Source organism: Atractosteus spatula, chromosome 3 (assembly GCF_055471065.1).
Source record: "Atractosteus spatula isolate fAtrSpa1 chromosome 3, fAtrSpa1.hap1, whole genome shotgun sequence".
NCBI lineage: Eukaryota > Metazoa > Chordata > Actinopteri > Semionotiformes > Lepisosteidae > Atractosteus > Atractosteus spatula.
The window spans coordinates 20,053,524-20,067,327 of NC_142708.1; the positions used below are offsets into that span (position 1 = coordinate 20,053,524).

Consider the following 13,804-nt stretch of genomic DNA (forward strand, 5'->3'; position numbering starts at 1 on the left):
GAAAATAACAGCATTTCATTCATTACGGTTTAATACAATCATAAACACGAAAAGCATACTTTACCCTAGCTTAATATCTGTAGCAGAAGTACTGTAACACATACTAACTACGTGTTTCAAATAACTTTATATAAGCAAGTGAATTACTACCATAACAAATCATTCTAAAAAAGAACTCAAATGAATATCATCACGCCTCTTCATGCAAAAAGAGATCCTAAAATGACTTTTGAACAGGAAAAGCACATAGGAATAATTCTATCATAAGTAGCTTACCTAGCTGACACATTGTGCCTTAAACCACAGCAAACAGCTACAATGAACTGAGAGAGGAGACTTCTGATCTTCTGCTAGGAGTGAGTCACTGGCGTAGAGAGAGATGCTTAGAATTAGCCCAGCACGCTCACTGACATCATCACTGAAGCCTAGGATGCAGAGGATACTATGGTAACCATTCCATGCGCTAACAGCCAAGAGCCTTTAATTGTTTTAACAACTTCCTAGGGTTATAGCTATAAGACTATGACATTTAATAAAGAAAATGTGGGCTGTTGCAACAGCTTCAGCGCTGAATTTGTTTTAATTATTACAGGCTTTGACATGTTTGACATGAGAGAATTACAATGCTCTTTCTGGATTTTTGGTCTTGTAGTTGCTTAGTTAAACTGGCAACGATATTGACCATATGGAAAAGATGCAGGTATTATTCTACAAGATCATTTATGGTGAACCAAAGCAAAAACAGTCAATGTATGGATTCAAACCAACAATTTTGTGCTTTCTCTATGAAATATGCATGTTACTTTTTGTACATTGCCTCCACTAAAGAGTCTCAATTTTTTTTTTAGTCTGGATGTGTGATAAATAAGATACAAAATGTAGGAAAACATATTCAAAAATAACAAACTACATAATTCTGCACTGTACTTAACAGATTGTTGCCATGCTGAATACTCAGCATAATACTGAAGCATTATTGTTTTGTAATCCTAACTTCCTCCAGATAATCTCTTATATAACAGAACAAAGCAAATAAACCATTTTTTAGAATCAGGTATGATATTTTTATTACTGTTCATGTGTTCAAGAAATTCCAGAATTATTTATATTCATCACGTAATGAAAAAAGAACCACTTAGAAACAGCACCTGCAAAAACCTGACAGTAGATACAGCTCACATACAGTACAGAGAAGTGCAGCTGTAACCAGTGTCATATTTTTGCAGGTACTGTATTTTATTTCAAAGGCAGAGATTTTCAGTAAGAATTAACATTCCATTTCCTGGAAGTTCAGTTCCTTTGGGCCTTTAATGTATTATCATTGATTGATTTTTGAATATATCATAACCGCCTTAGCAAGGAAAAAATAAGCAATTAGTTTATTGATATTAATGTATTTTAACTTCTCAAATAAACTGCAAAAAAGGAGAATTGCTGAGAATATATCACAACACATTTACAGTATCAGATATCCTCCCTGCAGTAAAACACTGGTAAAAAATACATCCCGTACTGCATTCTTTTTTTTTTGTGATTAATAAAAGTTCAGTAAAACCATTGTACTTACAGTATAAGGGGAGGCTTTTTACGCCTACTCTACTCTGTTGCAATGAATGATTAAAACAGTTTTATTTCCTTGGTCTTAGATTAATTTTGAAAAGCAGTTCTGAACAAATTATTTTAACAGTGTTGCTGGGTTACATCAATGTAAGATTACAAAGTTTAATTTGTTTCATATTACAAGTCATTATGCAAGTGGATCCCTAGACGTGTAGGGATACTGGCTAAAATGAAATATTTTTATTTTTTTTGCTTTAGTAAGGCAGCTAGCACAAGTAACATTTGTGTCAAGGTTAAGTAATAACCTCAAAGACCATTATACACAGAGCTGATGAAATGCTCTGGAAATATACAGCAGCACTTTTATTTTGGTTGTCATGTGGTACAGTGTTACAGTCCAAATGAATCATGACAGGGGTTATTAGGCTCATTTTAAGTTTGCATTGATGTCACAAACAAAATAAACCACACTGTTAATGTGTCCTTAATTATTAGTGTCACTGGTAAGGAAGAGGTCTGAAAAGAGAACCACTTAGAAGAAAAAGACCTTCTTCCCCTCACCTGGTGTACTTTGTATTGATCTTAGAATAAAAGATAACCGCATGAATATGTATTCCTTAAAAGACAGCTAGACTACACTTCTTTGTCTTTTTTATTTTTTAATCTAAAACTGCACTACTCACTTTGTCTCTCTGGACAGGTACAGTAAATATTTGTGACCCATCGTGACTAGGTAGACAAATCATTTATACGGCGATGCAGTGTATCACACAGAATGATACAAGGAATAAATCGGCAGACAGCCTTTCAACTGTATGGCACTGACACATGCAAAACTGCAATGGCAATCTTTTCACCATCGCATTTATCTTCTGCAGTTAATTGAGAATGCTTGTAATGTTGCTGAACAGTTAAACACAGTGTTTACAGTAACTGTCTCTTACTGAGAATTCACCAGGGACACACAAGACTCCTGTCTACAAAATGTTTTGGTACTTTACCTTCCTTCTTTTACTACAAAGCATACAATATATTTACACTCTTTAAATCGCTCTGTTTGTTGAAATGTCTTTTCGTTAGCTGTGTGTGAAGAAAAATAACAGATAAAGTGTCTAAAAAATGTGTTGCTTTCTGGCATTTGTCTAAAAGGACAAGACAAAGGTGGTCAACTCTTGCTTTGATAGAAAGAAAAATCTCTTTAAAAATAATTCCTCTACACAGGTAATAAACCCAAGAAATGCTGCAAATGGGAAATGTACAAAACATTTTAAAAATAAGTAACATAGATTCATTCTTTAAATATTTTTTTAACAAGACATGGTACTTTGGGTTTACAAAAAGCAAAATGCCTACCTCATTTCAGGAGCTGAAATCCTGAATAAAATAAAACATATTGGCAAAGATTCTGCCATACCAAAATGCTTGGAGGCTCACTACAGAAGCATTCTTTAAACAACCTGCTCTAAGTGCTGTGTAATTTAATAAAAATGTTGAAGAATCCCATTTTGGAAAGCTAAAGGCTACTAAATTATTCCATTACAAAAACATGGTGAAATAACAGGACCAGAAATTAAATTTAAACTGAAGGGATCATAAAATTGTGTTGCGCTCATCCAACATAAACAAAAGCAAGAATAATTCGTTACCAACCTGCCTCAACAATGTATGGAAACAATAATAAAGATTTCAGTTTGCTCAAAAAGATAATAAGTCCTCCTTTTCTATATTATGAGCTCAACACGTCAACAATATGTTCTCCTTTTCCATATTATGTACTCTGTGTTAGAGTCAGGGATCAGCAATGTACAGCACACATTTCATGAGTGTCATGTGCAATAAAAGTATAATTAGCAGCAAAGGGACCAAGTAAAAAAAATAACCATAAAAACGATGCTTGACTGCTCTGTCAATTTCTAAATGATGCTCCCCAATTAAATGAATAGGTTTTAATTGTTTTTGCACTTTCACTTTCATGTGGACAAAATGGTTGGTCCGAGGAAAGAAAAGATACAAGGTCACCCTTTTCTGCCCTCTTGGTGAGATGAATATAAATTTGTTCAACATAACGAGATAAGTTCTGTTTGTGCTCTGTGTTTGTACGAGTGGTGTTGCGTGTCAAGTGTCAACATTTTCAGACAAAGGATGAGGCAGACAAGGCTGAGTGAATTAAATGGGCCATAGCGAGGTACTGTATGGAAAGTCATGCCATTTCTTTACTAGCTCCTGTGCCAGGAAAAATCAAGCCACAGAACGCAGCTAAAATAAAAAAAAATGCTTGCAAAACATGGAAAGCTATTTAGAGATGGAAGAATATATAATATGTATTTACAAACTATATATTAACAGATGGGAAATGTACAAAAGGGGACTTCTTTTAGTAGTACAGGTCTTTTTGTCACCAATATTGGTTTACTCCATATTGGTACAATCATCTCCAGAATAAGTAACAGTAATAACAGTAACAAACAACAGAGCAGTGGGGAATTTTCCTGTCACTCAATCTGCCTGGGCAGTTTCAAACTCTGCTTGAAGTGATGGGCACTCCGCTTCACAGCAATGCCCGCTGCCCTCGCCAAGGGAAGGTTTTGGCATGCTTTGTGAACTGTCTTGATGCAACCAAAACCTTTTTGTCCAAAAAAAGGTTAAAACTCCCCCAAACTGCCTGATGAAAAATAGGTTACGCGCCTAATGTTTCTACCTGACATCACTGAATGAAGTCTGTGCAGGTTGCAGACCAGACTGTTTGGACAAGTGGAAGGCAATTCTTGTGAAACTAGACACTTTTGTCTCAGGACATCGACACCTCGACGTTCCGACATGTTACGGAACCATCGAAACATTACACCGACAACGTTGCCGAGACTGGAACGCGCAAAAGCATACATCAGAAGTTTCTGTCAGATTTCAGGATTTACAACTCTGATATCAGCAACATGGATTTGACAGTGTTTCAGTGGATAGGTTTTGAGGATTTCAAAAATACAGCTCACTGAATCACAATGCACAAAACCTGGACCTCAAGGTTTAAAGAGCTGCAGCTCACACTTGAGGCAACCGAGACTCTCCATCGTAATAAGTAAGAAGTTGCATTTGGACCTACATACCTCTATGAACAAGTACATTTCCCTTATGCCAGTTTTTTCCCTTCCGTAGGTGGTTAAGCACTGAACACTCAAAGGCTTGTGTGCTGCTTAATAAAGTATCAAACTACAAGCCTGAGACTTAAGAACTCAGCAAATTAAAGGATCTCATTAAATGGTAAGATATGCATCTTAATTTAATAAAGCATTTTAAATAATCAAAACTGTCATTGAGATTAACAATGTATAAATGGCACGCAGTTCTGTAAACAGAAGTTAACTCTTGGCAGGCCACCTCTGAAAGGTTACTGACTTCTGGTCTGGTGTACCCCATAATGTTGTAGTACTGCATGTGTCTTATGCTTTTTCCTCATTTAAAATCATATTCCTTTAAATTTATATTGTATGTACATAAATCATTTTTTTCTAAATTCAACAGAAAACACACCATGAAAGAAATTGTCTATACCCCTTGTGACTATACATATGCATAAAAGCAAAGAGTGTGAAATGAAAAGTATGTGCTGTATAGCATGAGATAGAAAGATGGATTTGAGGACAATCATTTTTCGTAACCTTCCATTTAAGGAAAACTGCACCTAAGTGACACTCTTCAACTCTGCAAGTATGCCTCTTATTTCACACAGTTTACATTCATATATAGTTTTCCAAAAACTATTAACTACAAAAACTACTTTATTCTTGCAGGAATTCCCCTTACAAAGAAAATGGATAACTTAAAAACCTATTTCTTTTATTTGAGTAGAGCAGACTACTTTATTGCCATATGTACACGTACGTTAGAATTCTTCATCGCGCTGATCTCTCGGGACATGCACAGTACAACAGACAACACTGCACAATGTAGACAACAGGAACAATAAATATGTTGTAGAAAAATAAATAAATATGTAGTAGTGAGACCGAGAAAAAAAAAGGGTAGCCTATGTGCAGAGTGCAGATGTGTATTGAGTCTGAGACCCTGCAGTTAGTGCAGTATGAGGATGCATACTGCAGTGGGACAGAAGCTGTTCTTGAGTCAGTGGTCCTTGCTTTAACAGTGCGGTACCGCTTGCCAGAGCGCAGGGGGGAGAACAGTTTGTGGCCGGGACGGCTGGGATCCTGAATGGCAGATTGGGCTTTATTGCAACAGCGGATGGTGTGGATCTCACCGATCGATGGTAAAACACATCCTATGATTCTCTGTGCCGTTGCCACAACCTTTCGTAGTGCATCTCTCTCATGCATTGTACTATTGCTGTACCATGTTAGTGAGGACACTTTCTATGGTGCTGCGGTAAAAGTTCATGAGGAATTGCTTCCCAGTAAAGCATTTCTTTAAGCACCGCAGAAAGTGCTAGTGCTGTTGTGCCCTTTTCAGACTTGCTGCAGTGTTACGAGTCCAAGCCAGGTTGGTGGAGATCTGCAGGCCGAGGAATCTGAAGCAGCTGATAGTTTCCTTATAATTATAATTCTGCATCAAAGAAATATCCAAACTACCTGCCTACAAAAACCCTTAAATTGCCCACACAAAAAACAGCAGAGAAGATCAAACCTGTTTTTAGAAACAGGTATCATGCCCTTAATAATTTTTAGTGTTTGATCTAAAATTAAAAATCCAGACTCCCCTCATCTTCACTGTCTAGTACTGAAAAAGAACCACTTACAGCACTGTAATTATCCATTACTCACACTTCACTACAAAAAAGGCACAAGTGTCATACAAACCTGTTTTTTTTCAAATAAAAGCATCTAAATCAAATATTTCTCATGTCTGTTGTGCAGAAAATGTACCAGAATATAACACATCTTAAAAATCTCAATCTTCAATCATATATTAGAATGCTTTAAGCTTTCGGTGAAACATTTTCATAAATGTGTTTTTAAAGGCTCTGTTAGTAATACAGTATCTAAGAGTTGTATCATTCTAATCCCTGACCTGGTTAACAATCTGAAGCTAACCAAGTGTGGTTGCCGCTGGAATTTATGGAATTAACCAGAAGGTACCACTCTATCTTCTAAATTAGCAATTCCAAACCAATGTCTCAATATGTGCTCTTAGATGTGCTCAAAGACAGTGGAGCAGCCACTTGAGCAGAGCTTTCAAACTGCTTACATTAAGAGTATTTTGAGACTAGCTGTTAGTATCTCCTCCAATCCCTCACATGTTCTCCATGAATAATAACAACTGATGCCTTCAAACAGACGTTTTACAGTCCCTCAATGCAGATGTAATAAAATGAGGAATTAACTTATCCCACATTCAGTCAAACTATTCAATAAATGAGTTCATAATAAAGGAGTATTGGTTTTTAGACAAGTACAATTAGTGGTTATGTACCAGGGCTTAGGGTGGTTGTGGGACAGTAAATTTACAGGTTCTGTTAAACTGTGTGGACTCCTGTAGGAGTGCCTGAGTAAGGTAACCTGAGTGAACAAATAAAGGATCCTAAAAAAAAATCCAAAGAACTGCAGGCTTCTCCTGCCTCAGCTAAGGTCAGTGTTCATGACTCCACAATCAGAAGAGACTGGGCAAAAATGGGCTTCATGAGAGAGTAGCAAGGCAGAAACCACTGCTAACCAAGAAGAACATAAATGCTCGTTTCTCATTTGCCACGAAGCACCTGGATCATCCCCAAGTCTTTGGGAGAATGTTCTATGGACAGATGAGTCAAAAGTGGAATTTTTCAAACAACATGGGTCCCATTATGTCTGGCATAAAGCAAACACAGCATTCCACAGTAAGAACATCATAGCAACAGTCAAACATGGTGGTGGTAGTGTGATGGTGTGGGGATGCTTTGCTGCCTCAGGACCTGGATGACTCGCCATAATTGAAGGAACCATGAATTCTGCTCTGTATCAAAAATTCTTAAGGAGAATGTCTGGTCATCCATCCATGAGCTGATGATGAAACATAGTTGGGTCGTGCAGCAAGACCATGATCCAAAACACAAAATCAAGTCCACATCAGAATGGCTGAAAAGAAGCAAAATGAATGTTTTGGGGTGGCCTAGTTAAATTCCAGACCTAAACCCAATAGAGATGCTGTGTCAGGACCTGAAATGAGCAGTTCATGCTCGAAGATCTACCAGTGTTTCTGAACTAAAGCAGTTCTGTGAGGAAGAGTGGGCTACAATTCCTCCACGACAATGTGAAAGAATAATAGGAAGTGCTTGGTTGCAGTTATTACAGCTAAAGGTGGCGCAATTACTTTTTCACACAGGGGATATGGGTGTTGGATAACTTTCTTTATTAAATACATGAAATAATATTAAAAAAAAGTGTTGTTTATTCACTCAGGTTCCCTTTATCTAATACTAGATTTTGTCTGAAGATATGAAAACATCCAGTGTGACAAGTATGCAAAAATAGAGGAAATCAGGCAAATACTTTTCACGGCACTGTATCTGTGTGTGTAAAACACAGCTGTTTAGATACAAAAGAAATTCAGAGAAATCCAATTAGAAAATATTAATATGGTGACAGGGGACACTATGATGCAAGGGTGTCAGTCCTTCAGAGTTTCACAATCTAGCCTACAGAACCTAAATATAACTCCCAGCTGAACAAGTCATATCTCACCTCTCCCCCTGATCTTCTGTGTAGTGGACTAGTGTCAGGCGTGGAAACAGGCAGGAATGCATGAGAATGTTGTTCCCAAAGTGCAAATATGAGGGGGAATAAAATGTCCAGGGCGATCAAAATTCTTTTAAATTCTGCAAGACAGTCATTTCGGCTCCAATGCAAGAGACTAAGTAACTGTGCTGTCGAAACCTTGTGGCTTTGTATATATGCTTGCAAGTGGCTCATAAAAAGATTCAGTCATTCAACATAGTAGCTGTAGGACTGCTTAGCCTCAAAACAATGTTAATTGGCTCAACTGCATGTCGTTTTCATGGTTACCCGTTGTAGAAACAAAGGCTGTACACATGCTTCAACCTCAACATCAATAGGATGTTTTTTATTACACATATCTCCCATGTCACCACAATGCATGATTGCATATTGAACTCTAAATAAAACCTGTATAGTGGCTTAGCATCATGAATGAACAGCACTAAATATAAAGAATTATCATTAGAGTAACAAATGAGATTCTTCAAAGATATCCTATTTTCCATTCTTAGACACCCAAAGAAAAAATGAAAAACTTAAATTTTTTTGATCATTCTAAAACTGTCTTGTTTGACTAGCTCCCATATAATTCTAGATATTAAAATTAATGTTGCTATGAAAATAACTGCGTACATATATTTTTTAAATGTTCCGAATAAAAGTAATTGGAATTTCATTATTTATAAAGGTAACTGATAGGATTTCTTTATTAATGTCAAGTAAACCAAGGGATTTAATATAACTCATCAAATCTCAAATATTACATTAATATTTTAGTGGAATATTACTTACTACTCATAGTATTAGGTGTACATCATAAAAAATATTTTTTTTTGTATTATGCACAGCACATTAACACCAATGCCTTCAGGATTATTTACTAAATATACAGAGATGTTGCAAATATGAATTTTATACTGGCTTAAATACAGTTTAAGAAATACAGTATGTGAAATATCGTGCAATGATTTTTAAGTACAAATATATTAGTTATTATTATCTATATATATGCTGCAGTATAAATGTATTTTATTGTTGTTATTTTACAATTGGTATGAGATCATTTTAAATGCAAATAAATATACTGTATGCTGAATGATTTTAAAGACATACTGGATAATACTAAGCGTAAACAGTATTTTGAGTATATACAGTCAAAACCACTTAATATCAACAAAATCTTGTGCCACGTGTTGTAAAGTCTAGAACAGCACAGGCCACTGAGGAATACAGAATGCATCCTAAAGCACAGTGTGAAATCGCTTTCAAGAAAGCTAAAAACAGCAAGCCCTAGTTTAACCAGACCTAGCTTTCAGCCAACCAGAGAAGACAGTACTAATAAACAAAAAAGTCACCTACATTATGTAGAACACATTTTTATAACGCAAGAAAAAAATTATATTCTTTGGCCTTTTATGGCTTTTAATGGGACTGAAATCACTCTTGATATAATACTGTAGTTTTTCAGGTCAGAAGTTTTTTTTAGGGCACACGTGTAAGAAACAACTAAAGGTTTTTAAAGTACTTTTCTGTGACCATTTTAGCTATAATGTTGCTGTATTGCAGGATTGATTTAGAAATTAGCTAACCAGTCCTTCCACTTGAACAATCACTGACTCAGGAGCGGGCAATTAAACCTTCCCTATTTGACTGAGAGTCCACAGAGTGATGAGTCCTTGCACTGTTGTTTCTGTTGTATTTATATCACGTTCAGCTAACTGTGTTAAGTGTTCAGGATGAATGTTGAGCCGCAGTTACAATAAAACATCTGTTGTATTTTTGAGTATAAATAATGCATGCAATTAAAAGTATAAAGCATCTAAGCATCTCCAGTTTTGTCCACACCTGTTAAATAACTCATAGATTTCTTGCTATTAACTTTTGAATCGTATTTAAAGTTGAATGCAGTTCTTAAACTTGAGTTCTGAACCCAGAATGTTTTGGATCAGCACCACGGACAGAACCTGCCAATACAGGACAGACCTCCACCCTTCCATGCACTAACCACCAAACCTTAACTACACTACAAATATAGTAATTAATATTTTCTGTAAACTTTTCAAGGAAAAAAAAACCAAACACCTACCATTTTTTTAACATAACAAACATCTCAGGCACTCAATAATTTCAGGCTTTTAGGTTTTCACTTGCTGTTCTGAACACGTGAGGTTTACAGCTAGTTTGGTGATCAATGGTATTCTTCTTCTACTTCATACAAAAAGTCTGTCCCAATTTCTGTTTGTGTTGGGAGTGCAGAAGGTGCCGTTAGCGGTGGCAAGAGATCGTGTTGTGCTGTTTTGCCCCTGATGGCAGACTGTTTACTGAGTGACAAGTGAGAGACATGCGCTTATTAAAGATTAAATATAGCCATAATAAGAGAGTATACTGGAGCAGTAAAACAACACAGAGTGAGCTTTAAGGAAAGGAGAAACATATCTCCTATCCCCGCAGGCTTTCTGAAACAAAATAACTCTGCATCTTCAGGTAACTGATTCCGCTCTGCAAAACTTCTTGCTGTGATAGTATACCTAGTTAAAAATCCCTTTTATCATCCAGTACCTTGCACCTGACAGTTTTCCACCCAACAGTCCCCAGAACATCTGTGATGCTACGTCTATCTTCGCATCCTCACATTTTGTGTCCATATAAACAAAGGCACCATTCTAAATATATATAATATATCAGCAGCCTTTATGAATAATTCCCAAGATCATTACATCCTGAGCTCTCCTCATCTAATTTCCTCCTGACAATTGCTGATTTGTACCCTACCATCTTAAAGGAGGTCTTCTTCTTGGTCATTTCGGGATGTGCACCCTCCATTTTCTTGATCCAGCCATGACTTTCTGATACTGGATTTATAAGGTAATTTACAAGCCCGCTGCACACTATAAAGGGCCAATATTTTTTTGTGCATTGGCAAACTAACCCTTAACACAAGGCCACTTTGTTCCTGCTTCACTGTAGACAAAACACAGCATACTGACAACTTTCCTTTATGTCACTGAGCACTAAAAAGTTAAATAACTGTATTTTTCTGTCTTAAAAAGGAAAAGGCATTTCCTTCGTAATTCCTCACGTTTTTATTGTCAGCTGGGTTTGCGTTCTTAAAGCGATTTATGCAATTAATTTTATCCAGGTTCTTCGAGCGACGACTCACACAGCTTACCGGTTTCTCAAAGCTCATTTAAGTAGCAATATCTGATGTCTAACTGAAACTGGTTAGAAACAAAATATCCGTATCTTTAAGCCATTAGTTATTTTCACTTACAGGTGTTATTCATTCTCCTGTCTTGGGCACTTTTGTTTCAGTGTATCATTTTCAGTAACATTAGACCCAGTTCCATACAAACTATGTTAGCGCCTTTTTTTGTGAAGGCGAATGCTAAATATGCGACATTATCCGTATTATCTTGTAACCACAATACAGTATACTGCTTACTACACTGTGACTCCCTTTCTAAAACGTTTATACTACTAGGCACAGGTTTTTAACGAAAACAAAAGACACAGACAATCAGGTGCCGGCTTGTTCTGGTTATTTCAGCGTTTGTTAACTGCAGCCTAGTGATGAACTAGGCTTACACATAGGCAGAAAAAAAACGATAACACCCAACAATAAAAATGGCAGTAAAACTCACTTTCACAAGAAAAAAGGTAGAAACAAATTAAAACCAGTGGTGTAAATCCCAATTAGTCTATATATATATTGTTTTCAAGTGGGCACGTAAACGAATGTATGAACTTATTTTAAACAATGTAGTTTTCCTTTATTCGTTAGATTCTATGCTGAAATTAATATACAACTCCTACTGTACATAGTGATTCTACGAGGCAAAAATACACCGAATCGTTTCCCAAGAATGACGTTTAAAAACCTACCGTAAGCCCAAAACGAACCCAACGTTATGGACCAGAAGAGCAGGTTGCCGCTAGATATCTGTGTTTATGCCCCCATCGGACACCAAACAAAAGAGTAAGACTGTAAATCCGGAGGCGTCCAAGTCCAATACTGTGCCGAGCCCGGTCGTTCCCAGAGCAGAAACTGAGAAACTACTGCGCACTTCTCTTCACTTCCACGTAAGTGGTCTCAAACCAAAGTACCGCAGACAGAACAGTCAAGGATCCGAACATATTATATGCTGCAACAACTACGTTAATATACTTTATAAGTCAAATTTACTGTCTATTCCTGAAAATGTTCAAAGGTGATTCTCTTATATGAACAGGCACGAACACAGTCTTGGCGCTGATAGTATAAAGAAACTTTTTCAATCCGCCGGACACACACCAAAGATTTTAAAGAAGTATTTAACTGTAATAATATGTTTAATCAGACATTCTCTACGCTGCTTTTGAACAAAAAAAAAGTGTTTTCGTTTTATCAATATTTAACTTACCGTCGTTTGTTTTTCCTTTCGTTTTTTCAATGCGCTCTAACCTCAGTAAATCCCTTTAAGTTAGATTACAGTACCTTTTCCTTTTCCAGTTTTTCGTCTCCGCGAAATAGACCAACCTAATCGTTCATAGACTTGAGTCGATGGAAATAAATTGAACACCGAGTCATCGATTAGCTCTATGAGCGACTGTGGAAGCACGTACTGTGCTTGTGTGCATGTTCCAGTAATACATTTCGCAATAATAATATTAGTGTTCAGAGCCAAACTCCTGACAGGGCAAACAACGGAGAGAAAATAGCGTCTCTTATTAAAGTGCAGTTTCGTTTGGATTTAATTTGCATTTCGTACTAGAATGCCATTCAAGTTAACTTAAAGAGTAGATAAAACTTGCTTTGTTAAAGGTTTATTCAATTGTTTATTGAATTGTAGAAAGGTATGCAAGAGATAAATGGCTCGTTTTCCTCAATAAAACATGCACGATTAAGTTTAGATCGGTGTTTTGCCACCTTTTATTGAAAACGATGTTTTCATTTAAAAAGACAGATATAATACAAAATGCCTCCGATCCAGCCTAGCACTACCAAACAAGACTAATTGGAGTAAAATACGCATGAATTGCCAAAACTTGAAAGAGACAATGTATTGTCATTTTACATTTTCATGACATTACATTTTCGAAGTTTAAACCAAAAGGAACACGATAGATAACGGTTAAGCAGTCCCATTTAAAAATTAAAAATAAATCAATTATTTGTGATTCTTTAAGTACCGATTTAGCCCCTTACAAAACCCAGGTTTGTTATCAAATTAAAGCTGCATCAGCTGTATTCTGTATTCCTTTTCTAACTGTATTCTGATTAACATATTTTAAACCTTTTAAAAAAATGTTTAGATGGTGAAAATGAGTGGCAGGTAATTGTAACCTTTGATCACACATTGAAGATTTTGACGCTTTTCAGCCCTATTTATACCCTTACAACTAGGAAATTACATTTATTTTAATAAGTATTACCCGAATTCATAAACTTCAAGTTATCATATTTCTTTAAAACGCAATTTGTGTCAGAAATGGAGACAAAATTACAGCATTTTTAGATTAAAACTGCAAGAACCCAATGGGCCTCCAAGATCCATGAAGAGTATCAT

At 36.3% G+C, this 13,804-nt stretch overlaps 1 protein-coding gene across 5 annotated transcripts in view; it reads right to left on the reverse strand.

Annotated features, from left to right (window-relative positions):
* pam (peptidylglycine alpha-amidating monooxygenase) overlaps window positions 1-12,759 on the reverse strand; it is a 120,326-nt gene extending 107,567 nt beyond the window's left edge. For 4 of the 5 annotated variants that reach the window (XM_088909950.1, XM_088909949.1, XM_088909948.1 and 1 more), the window contains exon 1: window positions 12,659-12,759. The gene's annotated coding sequence lies outside the window, so the exon portion shown is untranslated. Of the gene's footprint in view, window positions 1-276; window positions 364-12,658 lie in introns of those variants that run through there. The other variant, XM_088909946.1, reaches the window with a different exon arrangement.
* Window positions 12,760-13,804: the final 1,045 nt, after the last annotated feature.